Source organism: Salmo trutta, chromosome 8 (assembly GCF_901001165.1).
Source record: "Salmo trutta chromosome 8, fSalTru1.1, whole genome shotgun sequence".
Lineage (NCBI taxonomy): Eukaryota > Metazoa > Chordata > Actinopteri > Salmoniformes > Salmonidae > Salmo > Salmo trutta.
The window spans coordinates 21,770,128-21,789,386 of NC_042964.1; the positions used below are offsets into that span (position 1 = coordinate 21,770,128).

General features: G+C 39.4%; 1 pseudogene; it reads right to left on the reverse strand.

Annotated features, from left to right (window-relative positions):
• Nucleotides 1-6,728: 6,728 nt before the first annotated feature.
• Nucleotides 6,729-18,921, reverse strand: LOC115199252 (sialoadhesin-like; annotated as a pseudogene).
• Nucleotides 18,922-19,259: the final 338 nt, after the last annotated feature.

Sequence of the window (19,259 nt, forward strand, 5' to 3'; positions counted from 1 at the left end):
CCTGGTCATGTTCACATGTTCAGTACAATCTTTAATGTCACTAGGAGAGGTGTCAAAGGTTTGACGACATGGCATGTTTATCATTTGGTTTATGTTGTAGCTATTTGGAGGACAACTGCATGTAGATGTTCTTGAGTTACAGTCTGTCAACTGTTCAAAGTAATAACCCAGGAAAGTACTGATCACAGTGATAGATTGAATGTAAAAGAGAAATGAATAAGTGAGCTACAGAAAATGTATGCTGCAAGAACAATTGTCATTCTTCTCTCTGAAATGGACATAAATCTCTGCACAACTTTTCATGTGTACTCATCAGCCCTGCAACTAGGTTTTCACAGGTTTTTGCGTATGATTACAACCAATTCTCTATATGACTCTCTCTGACCACGGTGGGAAAAGACAGCTTCACACAGTGCCTTCCTTCACAAACCCACACTGCTAAATTTGGAGAGCAAACCATGACCGCTAAACTACGACAAACTAGTGACCTAATGTGAAGTTCCTCAGCCTTTTCATTTCATACACTTTGCACTGGAAAAAGTCAAACTTAACCAATTGCTTATTTAGCATTATTATGCAAGTTGAGTGGACTTAAAAATGACAAGAATTCAAGCCAAAGTGTTAGAGTCTTTAATCAACAAACTCTGCTTGAAGTCAGTTGTATTTGAACAAGCTTGTTGAGTAAAATACAAAATTAATGTTTGCTCAAAACAACTCAAAACGACACCAATCATCATCATTATTTTATTCCAGCATGATCTCTTGCAGGTTGATTTTCAGAATGGTTTGTTTCAATAACTGTGTATTTGTATGTACTATGATTGGTTGATTAATCTTATGCTACACAAACACAGAGAACATAGATTTTTGTAAACTAATCCAATCTGTTAGTAGTTGGACTTATTTCACCCATTACTGATATGTTTGTTCCAGTTTATATGAATTAGATAATCTCAATAATCAATCTTCCCTACCCCAACAGTCATTCTGAATGCAGGTTGCGTGTGACTGAAAGTTTCAATTGTTGGATATTGTCACGGTTGTCGTAGGGTAAAGTGGACCAAGACGCAGCGGGAATATGTGCACTCATCTTCTTTTTATTAAATGGACAAAGAAGGTAAACCAAAACAAACACGTACACAAAAAATCCACAACGACGAATAACAGGCCGGTAAGGCACAAAGCTATACACAGCACATAATCTCCCACAAAATACCAAAACAAACACATACCTATTTATAGGACTCTCAATCAGAGGCAACAAGAAAACACCTGCCTCCAATTGAGAGTCCAACCCCCAATTACCTAAACATAGAAATACAAATGACTAGACTAAACATAGAAATACATAAACATAGAACATTGCCCAAAACCCGGAATAATAAATCAAACACCCCACTAAACACACAACCACCCCGAACCACATAAAACCCTCTGCCACGTCCTGACCAAACTCCAATAACAAATAACCCCTATTACTGGTCAGGATGTGACAGATATCCTAACTTTAGCTGGATTCCAATAGAAATGACACATCACTTTGCAAGCCGGCATAATTTGACTAAACCAGGAGTTTCAGACCAGTGTGTTAGGGTGTAACTAGGCCCTCAGGGGCTTTATGATATATGTAATGTGTTGTCATAATGAGTTTAATTTTAAAGATAACATATTCACTTAGACATTCACTAGGTGAAGGCTACAGTACTGAAAAACAATTCAATACAACAATCATGTCTCTGTCGCTAACAAATACAGTCGTGAGTGGTAATTGCAATTCACTCTAAATGCAAGGCACTCAAGGTATGCTAATAAAGTATAATTATTTTTAATTCACTGAACAGCATATTTTTTTAGAATGAACTGAATTCCATCTGGTTATTGGGACAGACATGAATGCCATTTTGGAAATGCAGACAAATCAAATAAGACCATCTACATTTCACACGCTCCTCAGCATATACTCCCTGATTACAACCTCATTGATGCCTGCGAGCACATACTCCTAACGCAAAAGAGTACACAGGCATAAATCAACCTCACTAATCAATGTCTTACTAGTATCTAACACAATTTTCTTTCATCTAGAAAATAGAAATTCGACATATGAGCTTGTCTATATCACCACGCCTTCTACTGCCTATTACACATTTCAGAATCTCCTAATTGTAACTAGGCCCTCAAAGAAAGGCATACGGCCTGATGATATGCTGTATATACGAAAATCAACAAAGGGAGAAGGAAGTAAAAGTAAGCAAATAGTGTAGTTCGTGATGAAATTAAAGAGTAACATCTCAGCCTATTTACAGAATATACACGTGTAAGATGCAGAGGATGCAGAGGGTCCTATATTTATGGAATGCCAAGTTTATGACCACATCCTGTTCAGCTCACATTACTTTCTGGCAGGGAGAGGAGGGTTCATTCTGGGCGTCCAAATTTGATCTTGTCATGTAGAGGCTGTCGCTACATCTGACAGATAATCAAGAAGAAACTGTTTCAGCATCAAGAAAGGTAGTGACTATTCTCAAAGTAGACTACATAGTCTTCCATTCAATCACAGACATTTTACCATTATGACCATTTATATCTTACCTTGTTCAATCTTGGGATAACCAGATCATTGACAGTTTCATAGATGGATATTGGGTTTACATGACTGTTTGATCTTGTCTGGAATCAAAATACAGCCAATTACAATACAGTACATACAACTTCCACACATTCAGATACATGATAACGGCAATGCATACTTACATCTCTAATTCCTGTGTTGTCCTTAATAACCTGTTGGGGCTAGGGGGCAGTATTTACACGGCCGGATAAAAAACGTACCCGATTTAATCTGGTTACTAATCCTACCCAGTAACTAGAATATGTATATACTTATTATATATGGATAGAAAACACCCTAAAGTTTCTAAAACTGTTTGAATGGTGCCTGTGAGTATAACAGAACTCATTTGGCAGGCAAAAACCTGAGAGATTCCTTTACAGGAACTGGCCTGTTTGACCATTTATTTGCTTTCTTTGACATCTCTTCCAAAAACTCAGGATCTCTGCTGTTACGTGACACTTCCCACGTCTCCAATGGGGTCTCAGAGCCCGGGAAAAACCTGAATGACTTAATTCAAAGCCCTGGCTGAAACACAGGAGCGCTTTTGCTAAGTGGTCTATCAGAGGACAAAGGACTTCATGCTCGTGCACTGTCCGCCCCCGTGTTTTTGTTTTTCCCTCTGTTTACAGACAGGCAGATTCCCGGTCGGAATATTATCGCTTTTCTACGAGATAAATTGCATAAAAATTGATTTTAAACAGCGGTTGACATGCTTCGAAGTACGGTAATGGAATATTTCGAATTTTTTTGTCACGTTATGCGCCATGCGCACGACCGTGATTTACCATTCTGATAATGTCTAGAACGCACGAACAAAACATCGCTGATGGAACATAACGATGGATTATTTGGGACCAAACCTACATTTTTTATTGAAGTAGAAGTCCTGGGAGTGCATTCTGACGAAGAACAGGAAAGGTAAGACCATTTTTCTTATAGGAAATATGATTTTGATGAAGGCTAAACTTGCCGGGTGTCTAAATAGCTAGCCCGTGATGGCTGGGCTATGTACTTAGAATATTGCAAAATGTGCTTCATCCGAAAAGCTATTTTAAAATCGGACATATCGAGTGCATAGAGGAGTTCTGTATCTATAATTCTTAAAATAATTGTTATGCTTTTTGTGAACGTTTATCGTGAGTAATTTAGTAAATTGTTAGGGGGGGTATGCTTTTTCTGAACGTCACATGCTAATGTAAAAAGCTGTTTTTTGATATAAATATGAACTTGATTGAACAGACATGCATGTATTGTATAACATAATGTCCTAGGTGTGTCATCTGATGAAGATCATCAAAGGTTAGTGCTGCATTTAGCTGTGGTTTGGGTTTTTGTGACATTATATGCTAGCTTGAAAAATGGGTGTCTGATTATTTCTGGCTGGGTACTCTGCTGACATAATCTAATGTTTTGCTTTCGTTGTAAAGCCTTTTTGAAATCGGACAGTGTGGTTAGATTAACGAGAGTCTTGTCTTTAACTTCTTACATCTACACGTTCCGCTAGCGGAACGTCTGCTCCAATATCCAATGATGGGCGGGGCGCGAAATTCAAACTCCTCTAAATCCGAAAACTTACACTTTTCAAACATATGACTATGTTACAGCTATTTAAAGACAAGACTCTCCTTTATCTAACCAAACTGTCCGATTTCAAAAAGGCTTTACAGCGAAAGCAAAACATTAGATTATGTCAGCAGAGTACCCAGCCAGGAATAATCACACAGCCATTTTTCAAGCTAGCATATCATGTCACATAAACCCAAACCATATCTAAATGCAGCACTAACCTTTGATGATCTTCATCAGATGACACACCTAGGACATTGTGTTATACAATACATGCATGTCTGTTCAATCAAGTTCATATTTATATCAAAAACCAGCTTTTTACATTAGCATGTGACGTTCAGAACTAGCATACCCACCGAACACTTCCGGTGATTTTACTAAATTACTCACGATAAACGTTCACAAAAAGCATAACAATTATTTTAAGAATTATAGATACAGAACTCCTCTATGCACTCGATATGTCCGATTTTAAAATAGCTTTTCGGATGAAGCACATTTTGCAATAATGTAAGTACATAGCCCGGCGTTACAGGGCTAGCTATTTAGACACCCACCCAGTGTAGCCTTCACCAAAATCACATTTCCTATAAGAAAAATGTTCTTACCTTGCTTGTTCTTCATCAGAATACACTGCCAGGACTTCTACTTCAATAACAAATGTAGGTTTGGTCCCAAATAATCCATCGTTATATCCAAACAGCGACGTTTTGTTCGTGCGTTCTAGACACTATCCCAACGCTAAATCTCGGCCACGAGCATGACGCAAAATATGACAAAAAATTTCGAAATATTCCATTACCGTACTTCGAAGCATGTCAACCGCTGTTTAAAACCAATATTTATGCAATTTATCTCGTAGAGAAGCGATAATATTCCGACCGGGAATCTGCCTGTCTGTAAACTGAGGAAAAAAACAAAAGCCGGGGGCGGGGCGTGTCACGCGCCTAAGGCTTAGTCCATTGACTGACCACTCAGCATTTGCTCTCGTGTGCTTCAGCCAGGGCTTTGAATGACATCATTCCTGTTTTTCCCGGGCTGTGAGACTCCATTGTTGACGTGAGAAGTGTCACGTAAGAGCAGAGATCCTTTGTAAACGACAGAGATAATAAAGAAGGGCAAGAAATGTTCAGACAGGGTACTTCCTGAACAGAAGCATCTCAGGTTTTTGCCTGCCATAGGAGTTCTGTTATACTCACAGACACCATTCAAACAGTTTCAGAAACTTTGGAGTGTTTTCTCTCCAAAGCTAATAATTATATGCATATTCCAGTTTCTGGGCAGGACTAATAATCAGATTAAATCGGGTACGTTTTTTATCCAGCCGTGAAATTACTGCCCCCTAGATGTAACAGGTTAAATAGCTGTAAAATAGTCATATGTTTGAGAAATTGAAGTAATAGCATTTCTAAGGTATTTGAATAACGCGCCACGGGATTCCACTGGCTGTTGAGTAGATGGGACGATTTCGTCCCACATACCCTAGAGAGGTTAATAAAAGTGTGCAGCGCATCAACTCTTTCGTTTAAACGGATTACAGTTTGAATCAGACAACAGCCAATCAAATTGTGCCAGCTGAGAAAAAGTTGAGCGTGGCAGTGCAGAGGAACGTCGGCGGATGAATTCAGATGGAGCCTTTGGAAAGATGATACCCAAAAGTATTATTTTCGGATATAAAGACGACGCTGTATAAACAAAAAATGGATTGCAACTTGCAAAACATGCGGGAAGAAAATTACAGACGGATGCGCAACAATTTCCAACTTTGTTTGACATTTGAAGCTGCACAAAGAACGTTAAGTCGTGGCTAAAATAGCTGCCAGCTATATAATTTACAACTTTTCTAGTGTAGCATGAAGGCTAACGTAACGTTAAATCAATGAGCCGCCACACAGTCAGTCAGTGATGGAACGTGATCATTGCACCCAAGATTGAGCTACAATATCGCCCGATTGTGCCCCATAGCAATCTTCGACAGTCGATCACTATTGGGGGGGGGGTCTTTCTCATGGCTACCCATGTATTTCCATGGAAATATAACGTTTATTCGGAATGTAATAAATATATAGATATTTTTAAAAGCATTCATGATTTGCGTAAATGTAATATATTAACTATTACTCTTGTTAAAAATATGAAATGGTAATACATTTGGTGAAGAGCACATTATGAATTGTTTAGGACTCGATACTCAAAGTTTAGGACTTGAGACTTGACTCGTACTAGCCTGTCTTGACTTGGGACTTGACTGGGGACTTGAGTGCTAAGAGTTGAGACTTACTTGTGACTTGTAAAACAATGACTTGGTCCCACCTCTGCATCACACCAGAGCCAGTGTTGCCAATATGAGACCAATGCTCTATAGGTATCACGCCTGCTCCCGCTCCCCCTCCCTGGAGCACGAAGGCGCCAGGCTCCCCAGCATTACGCACTCCTGCCACCATCATTACGCAACCTGCCATTCCCCCGCCACTCGCATTATTGGACTCAGCAGGACTCAATCACCTCTGTCATTACCTACCCTATATCTGTCTGGTTCCCCGCTCTATGGGGTACGACACATCACTTGGTCCAGCAGTAGCAGCACCAGCATCTGAAATATGCAGGTAATACACTAATATCTCTACTTAATATTAGTATGCTAGTCATGTTAAACATATGAAGAACAACAGCAACAACACCTCTATACTGTATTCATGCTAAATTTAACATACAGGTAGCCTAGTGGTTAGGTTGCTGGTCCAGTAACCCAAAGGTTGCTGGATCGAATCCCCGAGCTGACAAGGTAAAAATCAGTCGTTCTGCCCCTGAGCAAGGCTGTTAACCCACTGTTCCCCAGACGCCGAAGATGTGGATGTTGATTAAGGCAGCCCCCCTGCACCTCTCTGATTCAGAGGGGTTGGTTTAATGTGGAAGACACATTTCATTTGAAGGCATTCAGTTGTACAACTGACTAGGTATCCCCCTTTCCCAGTACCATTGTCATTACTGTCTGAGGGTGTGATTGTATCATAGATGTTAGTGCCACCTGTTGGTCGAAGAGAGAGAAAGATTAATTGGTTGGTTTTCCCTCAGCTTGCCTAGAGACATAGAGTATGGTAAAGTGAATGGTGAAAAGTCAGTATGTGTAGTTACAGAGAGAGGAGAGTAACAGTGGTCTGGGATGAGAGACTGACCACGCTGCAGATTATCAGGAGCCTGGCCCTGGGTAGATTCTTGGTCCTGTTGCGGGTCCAGGTTGGTCCTCTGGGGCTGGTTGGGCCTACAGGGAGAGAGAGAGTCATGAAACACTGATAGTATTTTACAGTATGAAAAGGAACATAGTTTAATGACAGGTGTACTCACGAGAATATTCTGTTGCAACAGGAATCTGTAATGAGAAATGGATACTATTATACTGTATCAAGTCGTTACTGTTTTAAACTTTTGTAATTAGACGTCTTTCTCCTAAACATGAACAAAAAGTTTAATGAGAATTTATAAAAGTCTCACCTTTGGTGTTTTTATATCGACACAGCAGTGCCAGGAGAATGGCCAGTAGAACACCAGCAACACACTACAAATGACTGATAACCACAGATATTATCCTCATGCATTGTGTCCCACCACCCGCCAACCCCTCTTTTTACACTACTGCTACTCTCTGTTCATCATATATGCATAGTCACTTTAACCATACCTACATGTACATACTACCTCAATAAGCCTGACTAACCGGTGTCTGTATAAAGCCTTGCAACTCTTATTTTCAAATGTCTTTTTACTGTTGTTTTATTTCTTTACTTACCTTCACACACACATACCTTTTTTTCGCCCTATTGGTTAGAGCCTGTAAGTAAGCATTTCACTGTAAGGTCTACTACACCTGTTGTATTCAGGGCGCACGTGACAAATAAACTTTGATTTGATTTGATATTATGAAAAGGTCATGTGATCATGACCATTTTCTCACCTCTCACTGTCCCCCAGCTCTCTGGTGATTCTCCTTCATTAGATTTACACTTATAGAAGCCTTCATCTGACTTGGATACTACAGGGATGGTCATCTCTCCTGTGGTCGCATTCCTGATGAGTACTCCATCTTTGTAGAAATCAACCTTGGGGATCGGGTTTGTTTGCTGATATCTATATGTACAGTGTAGAGTCACAGAGTCTCCCTCAGTTATGGGGTAGGGAGGGCTCTGCAGGATCAGAGGGCCATCTGTGTAACATAACATATCAATAAAACTGTAAATCTGGAGTACAGAATTGAACATCATTATCATACATTGTAATGTAAAAAAGGTTAATGAATGTTGTACAACAGACGTACCAGCCACTGTGATGTTGACAGCATTACTGTACTCTCCTGATCCAGACTCACACCAGTACACTCCACTGTCCTTTTTACGTGTTGACCTGATGGTACATGTGGACCCTGCTATTGATCCCCAGTTAGAGCCACACTCTGACTCCACTGCTTTCTCTCTGTATCTCTTCAGTCTCCATCCAGTAGAGTTACTCTTCTCCTCACAGCTTAGTGAGAGAGACTTTGATGTAAAGTGTTGAGTTCTGTTAGGTCTTATTTTGAGAGACACTGAAGTTTGCGGATCTGAAACAAAGAGTGACATAGTCAAAGGTATACAGTAGTTATATATACACATGATGGTGATTTAAATATGATTAAATGCAGTTTCAATGCAGTTAGTTACCTACTGACCAGAAAAACTGAGGTTCACTGTAGAGTGTGTCATAGACTGGGTCTCCTCTCCCAGCTCTACACACATATCCTCCTGTGTGACTTGGACCAGCAGGGATCAGAGTGTAGGAGTCTTCACTAGTACCATTGCCAGATAGAGGCTCTACAGAGTAGGACCTGCCTGATAGGGAGAGTAACCCAGCTGTGTAGGGAACAGTTTGGTACCAGAAGAACCTCCAGCCTGTAGATGACTCTTTAACCCCACAGCTCAGAGTAACTCAGTCTCCAGGGTTCAGCCACTGAGGAGAGACAATTAGGGCAGCTTGGGGTTTATCTGTTATGAAGAAAATGACACAAATCAAATGTTCAGTCTTTAAAATGTTTACCCATTTTGTTATTATGGGATAGTACATTACCCCAAAATCTAACTATAGTTTTGTTCCATCATTGATCTCACTGTCTGCTATTTGACCTCATTCCTTCTGTCTTTCTCTTTCAATCCCATAAAAACAGACTTACCTAACATGGTCAATTGTATAGCATTACTTGTCTGGGAGTGTTTTAAGCCATTTCTTTTCTGAAGACCTTCACAGGTATATAGACCGTTCTTTGCAGGACTGATTCTGTACTCAGGCTCTGTATTGGAGACGACCAACATCCCACTGTTATTAAAAATAATGCTCAATCTCTTCTCTCCTGTATGTCATATCTGAGAGCGACAGTCTCTCCACTGAATGTCTGTGGCCAGCTGGGTTGGATGGTCAGAACAGGCACAAGTCAGTCTGGACAGACACAACACAGACAACTAACTGAATGAACATTTGCACAATTTTATCACATACCTTAGAAAGTAAAATAATGTGGATCAGTATTTATCACAAAATGAACATATCAAAAGTTGTCATTTCTGAACATACAGTATGCAGTCTGAACTGTCTGACTTACCAAGATCTATCAGAATACATATACAGTGATGTCCGCACACACACACACACACACACACACACACACAACAATAGTAATTTACAACATTAACAATGTCTGAAAAATGTGCTTTTCTTTCAAAAACAAGGACATTTCTAAGTAACCCCAACACTTTTGAATGGTAGTGTTCATCAGAGGCAGCTGTGCGGAATGTTTTACCACTGACCAGAGACGGGGGGAGTTTGAAAGTTGTAACTGGGGAACTGGATTTCCAGGTTAAAGTTTAGAGTTTAATTTTGCTTCACATCATTACATGTTGAATACATTAATCCATTTTTAAACTATTTACCTCTGAACATATCTAAGTGGTTTGTTGTAGACTGTGAGACACCGTGTGAAGAAACAAGGTAAACATCTGGGGTTTCTAATCGCCCCCTTCAGGACAGGCCTGTAACTACTCTACGTTCTTGTGGATCACAATATAGAAACTAATATAGTCATTGGTCCATAGCGACAACATAACCCCTCAGTCTACTGAGTCTGCCCTCTTATTCCTTCCTCTCTCTATGGTCCCGTGTGGCTCAGTTAGTCTAGCATGGTGTTTGCAATGCCAGGTCTGCAGGTTCGATTCCAATGGGGGACCAGTAGAGAGAAAAAATGTATGAAATGTATGAATTCACTACTGTAAGTTGCTCTGGATAACAGCGTCTGCTAAATGACTAAAATGTAAATGTATAGTTATCATATTAGTACAGACATGGACCACTTCACAATGGGTTCCAATCAGTAGAAGTCAAGTCTGGATGTGCTTTACAGAAGACTGACAGCAATATTTTAAAAGGAATACAATGATGTAGGGAATCATCACTTTTTGTTTGACATATGAGATTTAATACAACATTTAAAATCCAAAATACAACACACCCTCCATTGTCTTACGTTGGTTTGCGTCACTCTTATGCGATCATCGTCGTGCGGAATCATTGCGCTATCTGATGTAAGACAACAAACACCCTCTTCATTCAAGTTCCATATTGGAATACTAATCTGGCTCCTATAATTACTGTAAAAATACATTTTACAAAAAACATAGAGACATAGAAGTGAAAATGATGTACAATGTATATAAAAAAAATAAGCGTTAATTTAATTAAAACAAATAATAAATGTGCCAACTTAACTGTTAAAGTTGTATTAGCAGGTCGGCCAACCAAGTATAAACCCACCTTTAGTTTTTTTTTTTTATTATGAAAATGTATATAAAAAGCTTGACATTATGTAAAACACAAAATAAAAAAAAATGCAAATTCAGCTTTTAAACAAAACAGGCACTACACTATTGTTTAATCAACAAACTGAAGTCAAAGAGGGGTAAGTGGAATATTTCAAGAAAATGAACAACAATTAACTAAAACAAAGCCAAGCTTACAAGCCCCCAAAAGCTGAAAACGGCAACTTGCTAAATCATAATATTTAGTATTTGTAAAATTCCATTCAGTGATATTTGACTCAGTAAACACAGTCATAAATCAATGTAAAGGCAATGGCAAAAACATAAAAATCACAAAATGGTTGTTCAGTTTACAGTTCTTACTGTAATGATCACATGGATGATTCAGTCTGTTCAATGACATCATCAGATCGTAACTCGTATTGAAGAGATTTGGCTGTTGAACACAGGCCTATGGGAAAATAACGGACAGAGAGTAGCATTGGAGTGAAACTGATTCAACTGCTCTTTCAACTGCTCAGCACTAAAATGTAATCCATCAAAAGTAATAAAAAGGTTAGTTTGCCTTTTTTGAGGGGAGAACATTTCCATAGAACACGTTTAACAAAAATAGCTGACCATGGGCACTTTTCTATTTACATTTGACATGAACCATTTGAGTGATATAAGAGCATGACATAAAGAAGGAGAATATCAAGCTGGATAAGTTGATTGTCGATACACACTGAAAAAAAGAGGTCACCTCGAGCCCTGCAGCACTTCACCATCAGCACGATAGACACCAGTAGAAAGGGAGACACCACCAGCAGACTACACAGCAGTCTGGGCAGCAGAAAGATGGAGACAACAGAACCTGGAGGGAAGAGCATAACACATGTTTAACCATCAACACACACACACACACACACGCACACACGCACACACACGCACACACACACAGTCACAATTACTCACCTTTCACAGTGATAGTGACAGGATCACTGATGATTGATGATATGGATCTGGACTGGATCTCTCCCTGACACCAGTAGAGACCCTGGTCAGACTCAGCAGCTCTACTGATGGTGAAGGTGGCTCCTGTTGTAGTGTGTCTGCCAAACAAGGTCACTACTTTCTTAGTGTTGTCTTTGTACCATGTATAGCTCCAACCACTGTCAGACCCCACTGAACACGTCAGAGTTACTGTCTCTCCAGTGTATGCAGGGTTTGGATTCACTGTCAGTGAAGTATCAGGAAGAGCTAAGAAAACAGAGAGCAGAACATCAAAACATCTGGATTCATGCTTGGTCATTTATAATAATTTAGCTGTTGCTGTTTAGTTTTTATTAAAGTTTATTTTAAATAGGGGTATGTTGACTTCATTCAGTTAAAATTTACAGTCTATAGAGTATATTTAGATTTTCCCTCATTGGCTTAAAATTCAGAAAGTCAAGACAGTGATTGAAGGTTAATAGCGAGCTCACCAGTGACACTAATGTGGAGAGATGAGCTGAGATATGAATTTTGGGGCTGTTTTGTCCTTGTCCCCTGACACTGGTACTGACCAGCCTGGTCAGAGAGAGAGATAGTAGTTGTTTCACTGGTTTGACTGGAAAGCCGTTCTTTATTTATTAACCAGCGGTACGTCCAGTCTCTGTAGTTTGATATGTCACACCGCAGCTTGACTGTGTCTCCGGAATACAGTATCTCCTGGGTAGTGACCATCTTCACTGAGGCTGTAGGCAGAGCTGTGGAAACAGTTTGTCATCAATCAGTTAAAAGTATGATCTTAGTACCATACACCATATTTCTTCAATTATTACATGAAAGGAGAATTAATTAAAGTAAGAATCTCAACTGCAATAGTAGACAGACCTTTTTAAAATGACAAAATAGCGTCCTTAAAATGGGCCTAATGTCAAGTGGTTATGGACAAGTGGTTATGGACAAGTGGTGATGGACAAGGAGGCAGTGATGTGAATGAGAGATAACATGACTTACCTGTCACTGTCAGTCTGACTGCATCACTCCACTGAGAATACGTCCCATTATCGATATGTGTACCCAGACACCTGTAGACACCATTGGCTGAAATCTTAACCTCACTCATCTCATATTCATGCTTCCTACTGATTGAGTCTACATCATCCTTGCGCCATGTGTATTCCCAGTCAGTGACTTCTCCCCTCTGTATGTTACATCTGAAAGTGACAGACTCTCCACTGAATATCTGGGAGGTTTTGGGGTGTATGGTCATAACAGCCTTTGCCTGTCCTGCAAAAAATAAAACCAGCATGAAACAATTACTTTACACATGTTATTTTGAGACACTCAAAACACAAAATATGTCTATCCAAAAGCAGCTTTAAAAATGACAAATAAAACATTTGATGAAGCATTAAGAGATGAAGGCTTGATCAAGTGTACAAATATCTACCATCATCATCTTCAGAGTGTCCAGAGTAGATGTGTGTACTCAGCACTACAACAAAGAAAGTCACATTGCTCCAATATTAGATAGAACTAAATAACACCACGCCATATTCATGTTACTGATGACCAAATCCATCCTGTACTTTATTTTAAAGGTGCCAGCTATGATTTCTAAACACATTTGTTATCATTAAATTAATCACAGGCATTTATTCTTGAAGAGTATAACTTTTAATTGCCTCAAAACTGTCTCATCCCATCATAAACCAAAAAATATGGTTATTTTATGACAATTACTGTAAACAATGTAGATGAATGAATTTCCTTAGCCCCTTCCCTCAGCCATATACCGCAACAAGTGTCAGGGTGGCCATTTTGTGGCAGTTTGAATTACGGACTGCAGCTTTAAATGGCCGCTGACTTCCCATGTTCTGCACACAGAGAGTGTACAGAGACCAAAAACACCAAAACACCACTCATTAATCTCTTAACACAGTTTACTATAACTGTAGTGAAGGAACCCTCAACCATTTACAATAATCACTTCTTGATACTACAACACATCCAACAAACTTTGCATTTTATATTCATTGTCATTGAAAGCACATTTTGCAACCACTGACTTAGCACCACTCTTTAGTTCCTGAGTAATGACCTGGTTAAATGCAGACCACCAAACTAACCAGGTCTGCATGGCATCGGCTATACAAGCTCAGGTTCTCACAGTGATGCAACATCAATGTAGGGTGGTCACTTTCTACACCATATTTGCTGCAATTTCCTTTGAGTGACATTTACTCATATTTTCTCAATAAGTGCTAAAACACCAGAAACAAAGCTAAAGCATGAAACTGTCTTCATTTCGATTTCTGTCTTATTCCCTTTTCCCTTAAATTCTTAGTAAATGAGGTAATTAGCGTTCATAAACAAACACACTAACTGATGTTTGCAAATGTATGGAAGCATGCTAAACTTTGTCCTATTCCAAAAGACTGCAAAGAACCCGCTACACCTGCCAATAGTCGACCAATTAGTCTACTCCCTACACTCAGTAAGATATTGGAGGGTATTGTGAGTAGACAAATATGGGAGTACATGGAAAATAATGATCTGATTACAGCCAATCAGCATGTTTATCGCAAAAATCATTCCACTACCACTGCATTGGTTGACATGACTGACCAGTGGCTCAATGCTATGGATAATGGCAAGTTTGTGGGGGTACTATTTTTAGATTTCAGTGCAGCATTTGATTTAGTGGATCATGAGATAATTTTGACAAAATTAATGCATTATGGTTTTAAGGGGGTAGCATTGAATTGGGTACAGTCATATCTAACTGACAGGAAACAGTCCACCTATATCAATGGTTCATTTTCTTCCCCTCATGCTTTAAACTGTGGAATACCGCAGGGCAGCTGCCTTGGGCCACTTCTTTATTTAATATATACCAACGACCTTTCCTATGCCCTAGCTGAAACTCAAGCTACTGTATTTGCAGATGATACTACAATTTATGCAGCAGGACAATCGGTTCAACAGGTACAGCAAGCTTTACAAGTAGATTTGGAGAATATTAGGGAGTGGGTTTGCCAGAATAAACTTGTTTTAAACACCAAGAAAACCAAAGTTATGTTGGTCTGTTCCACTAGGAAAAGGCCAAAACAGCATGGGATACAATTAAGTATGGGAGGAGTACAAATTGAAGAAGTGGCAGAAACCAAACTATTAGGAGTGCAGCTAGACAACTGCTTATCATGGTCATCTCAAATAACTAATCTATGTAAAAAAATTATTAAAACAGCATGCATAATCAGAAGGATAGCTAAATATTTACCAGGAAAAATTCTTAAGCAAATAACACAAGCTTTAATTGAGAGTCAAGTGAACTACTGTTCTGTGGTCTGGGGAAATGCATCATCAAGTGAAGTTAGGAGGCTGCAGATTGCACAGAACAAAGCAGCAAGGATTGTTTTACGGTGGAGATATGGTTTTTCTGTTGCAGTCATACGCAATGTTCTTGGTTGGTCATCAATCGACAAGATAATTGAAAAAAACATGCTTATTTTATTTCATAATATACATCATTTAAAACGGCCAAGTACAATTCACAACGGCAATCAGTTGGTAAGAGACAGACATTCCGTAAATACTAGGAATAGATTGTCCACCATCTATGCGTTATCCAGACAGAAAAGAGAAATAGGCAAAAGAACATTTCGATTTAGAGCAATAAAGAAATTGAATAAATTAACTGAGCAAACCAGAAACCTTTCAATATATACATTTAAACATTATTTTAAAACAATTTAAATATAATACACAGAAATGTTGTGGGATTACAGTAGATGAAGAATTCATATTTTTTAGATTGATTATTTATTTTTATTACGTTAGTATATTATGTATGTTTGTAATAGTGTGTTATATGTGAAAATGTGTTCGTATATAAATTGTATTTTAATATTTAAGGACTCTTGGAAGATTAGTCCAAATGGGGACTAAAAGAGATCCAAATAAAATAAAATCAAATCAACTCAGTACTTACATAGTAGCAAACAGAGCAAGGGGTGCTCCATTCTTTCCCCACAGACAAGTGACTTTCTCTACAACTACAGTCCTTCTGACAAACCCCTCTACTTCCTATATGATGACAGTCTGCTTAGATCCCACCACATCATGCTTAGATCACACCTCTTCACCGTACACAGAAAAGCAGAGAAATATTCTAGAGAATTGTAAAAATAGATAGATAGTGTACGCCTTCCCTCAAACCTTTGCTCAGTTGTAAGGTGGCAAGCCAAGCCAGCTAACCTCACAATGGAAATGGACATCTCCAGGCACTTCTCACTCACTCACTCACTCACTCACTCACTCACTCACTCACTCACTCACTCACTCACTCACTCACTCACTCACTCACTCACACACACACACACACACACACACACACACACACACACACACACAACCTCAGATGGTTCTGTAATGAGTAATACGTTTAGCTACTGTCTACATAGATATGTTTGTTATTGTGTTGTTTATGGTTGTATTTAAATGTGTCTGTTTATGTGACGTGTATCAGGGCTATTGTTCATGTACTGTATTGTGTGTGTGTGTATATATTGTTTGTGTTTGTCTATCATTTATTATTTTCATAATGTTTTACTTTTTTCACTTGCTTTTCTTTTTGTAAATTATTTTTTGACTTATTTACTTATTTATTTTTATATACATGATTTTTTTACTTTTTGGGCGGTATTTTCTAAAAACTGCATTGTTGGTTAAGGGCTTGTAAGTAAAGTGTAGAGTGTAGAATGTGGGACACATGTACAACATGTGTGAATAAACCAACATGGGGAGAGAAAGGTTACAGGGGAAAGCAGTTACAGACTTCACCTTTAGTTGGTATCCTATGGTAAACATCTGGGGTTTCTTATCGCCCCCTTCAGGGACAGGCCTGTAACTACTCCACATTCTTGTGGATCACAATATCGAAACTAATCAATCAATCAATCAAATGTATTTATAAAGCCCTTTATACATCAGCAGATGTCACAAAGTGCTATACAGAAACCCAGCCTAAAACACCAAACAGCAAGCAATGCAGATGAAGAAGCACATGACTAGGAAAAACTATACAGAGGAACCAGGCTCTGAGGGGAGGCCAGTCCTCTTCTGGCTGTGCCGGGTGGAGATTTTATGAGTACATGGCCATTAAAGCCAGATTGTTCTTCAAGATGTTCAAACGTTCATAGATGACCAGCAGGGTCAAATAATAATGACAGTGGTTGTAGAGGGTGCAACATGTCAGCACCTCAGGAGTAAATGTCAGTTGGCTTTTCATAGCCGAGCACTCAGAGGTAGAGACAGCATGTTCGGTAGAGAGAGAGTCAAAAACAGCAGGTCCGGGACAAAGTAGTGAACAGGTCAGGGTTCCATAGCCGCACAATCTAGAAGCGTCTTATATGTTGAGCTACCGAATGCCTAGGACAAGCAAGCCCCATACTATTGTGGAGCACTTAATTCTGCCTGCTGCTGCGGATATGGCTGGGACAATGCTGGGGGAAAAGGCCCAAAAATCTTTACAGACAATGACTTCATCAAACAATACTGTTTCATGACGCATCAGTGACACGGCAAGAGATGCTTTGAAACAATTACTGCTTTGCATACAAGCCAGTGAATTCTATGCGTTACAGCTGGATGAGTCAACAAACGTGGCGGGCCTGGCACAGCTCCTGGTATATGTCCGTTACGTTGATGGATGGTCAATTAAGGAAGACATCCTCTTCTGCAAACCACTGGAAACCAGGACAACAGGAGAGGATATTTTTAAAGTAATGGACAGCTTTGTGACATCAAATGGACTTTGGTGGTCAAGACGTGTTGGTGTCTGTACTGATGGGGCAAAATCCATGACAGGGAGACAATAGTGGAGTGGTAACACGCGTGCAAGCAGTTGCTCCCGACGCCACTTGTAACGCTTTTACAACATATAGAAGTGCGGTAGTTATCAAGGGGCAAAGTATTGACCCGTTTTTTTAAATTGAGAGACAAGCTTAAAGTTTTCTTTACTGACCATAGTTTTCACTTGTCTGAACGCTTGCATGATGATGAGTTTCTCACACGACTGGCCTATCTGGGTGATGATTTTTCTCGCCTGAATGATCTGAATCTAGGATTACAGGGACTCTCCGCAAAAATGTTCAATGTGCTGGACAAAATTGAGCCTATGATTAAGAAGTTGGAGCTCCTCTCTGTCTGCATTAACAAGGACAATACACAGGTCTTTTCATCATTGTATGATTTTTTGTGTGCAAATAAACTCAAGCTTACGGACAATGCCAAATGTGATATAGCGAAGCACCTGAGTGACTTGGGTGCGCAATTACGCAGGTACTTTCCTGAAACAGATAACACAAACAGCTGGATTCGTTATCCCTTTCATGCCCTGCCTCCAGTCCACTTACCGATATCTGAACAGGAGAGCCTCATTGTAATTCCAACAAGCAGTTCTGTGAAAATTTTATTTAATCAGAAGCCACTGCCAGATTTCTGGATTGGGCTGCTCTCAGATTTTTACCTTGTCAGCGCAGGGATTCAATCTTGCAACCTTTCGGTTACTAGTCCAACACTCTAACCACTAGGCTACCTGCCACCCTACCATAAATGAACCCTACCATAGCCATACCACCAGGAGATAGACGACTTGAAAATGTGATGGATATTTAACAAAGCATGGTGAGTAAGGTCAGTATAATACCACAATACCTGTGTTATAGTGTAAAGATCATCAGCCATGGTTATGGATATAAATAAGAATGATGTCAAAATAGGATGCAAAAATGGTGATAACAGCCAACTGTGGACCTTCAGAGTGATGGTCTTACTGTCAATCTGACCTTTGTCCCCTTCTCCTGTAAGTAGAAAATCCCCTGAGTCTTGCAGTGTCAGTTCTCTGACTGTTAAACTGAAGTTTTTGGTGATCATCTTTAGTCTCCCCTCAAACTGGGATCCAGGTGAATATACAACTTCTGAGATGAATTCTGCAATATCTTTTCCCATATACTTCCACACCAAGGATTTGAAATATCCCCTCTCTAAGCCTGCCAGCAGCTCCACGGAGTCCCCCACTCTCTTGTTGATGATCAGAGGAACACCTACACCTGAAACACACAAAGACACACGTTATTCTGACATCAATCAATGGTTGCACACTATATTACAATGATCTTATTACTGTGTAATTATTCATATAAGTACGATGTAGCAAGTGTTGTAATTACTCATTGTTACACTCTAATACTTGTTACAGTGTGTCTACATGA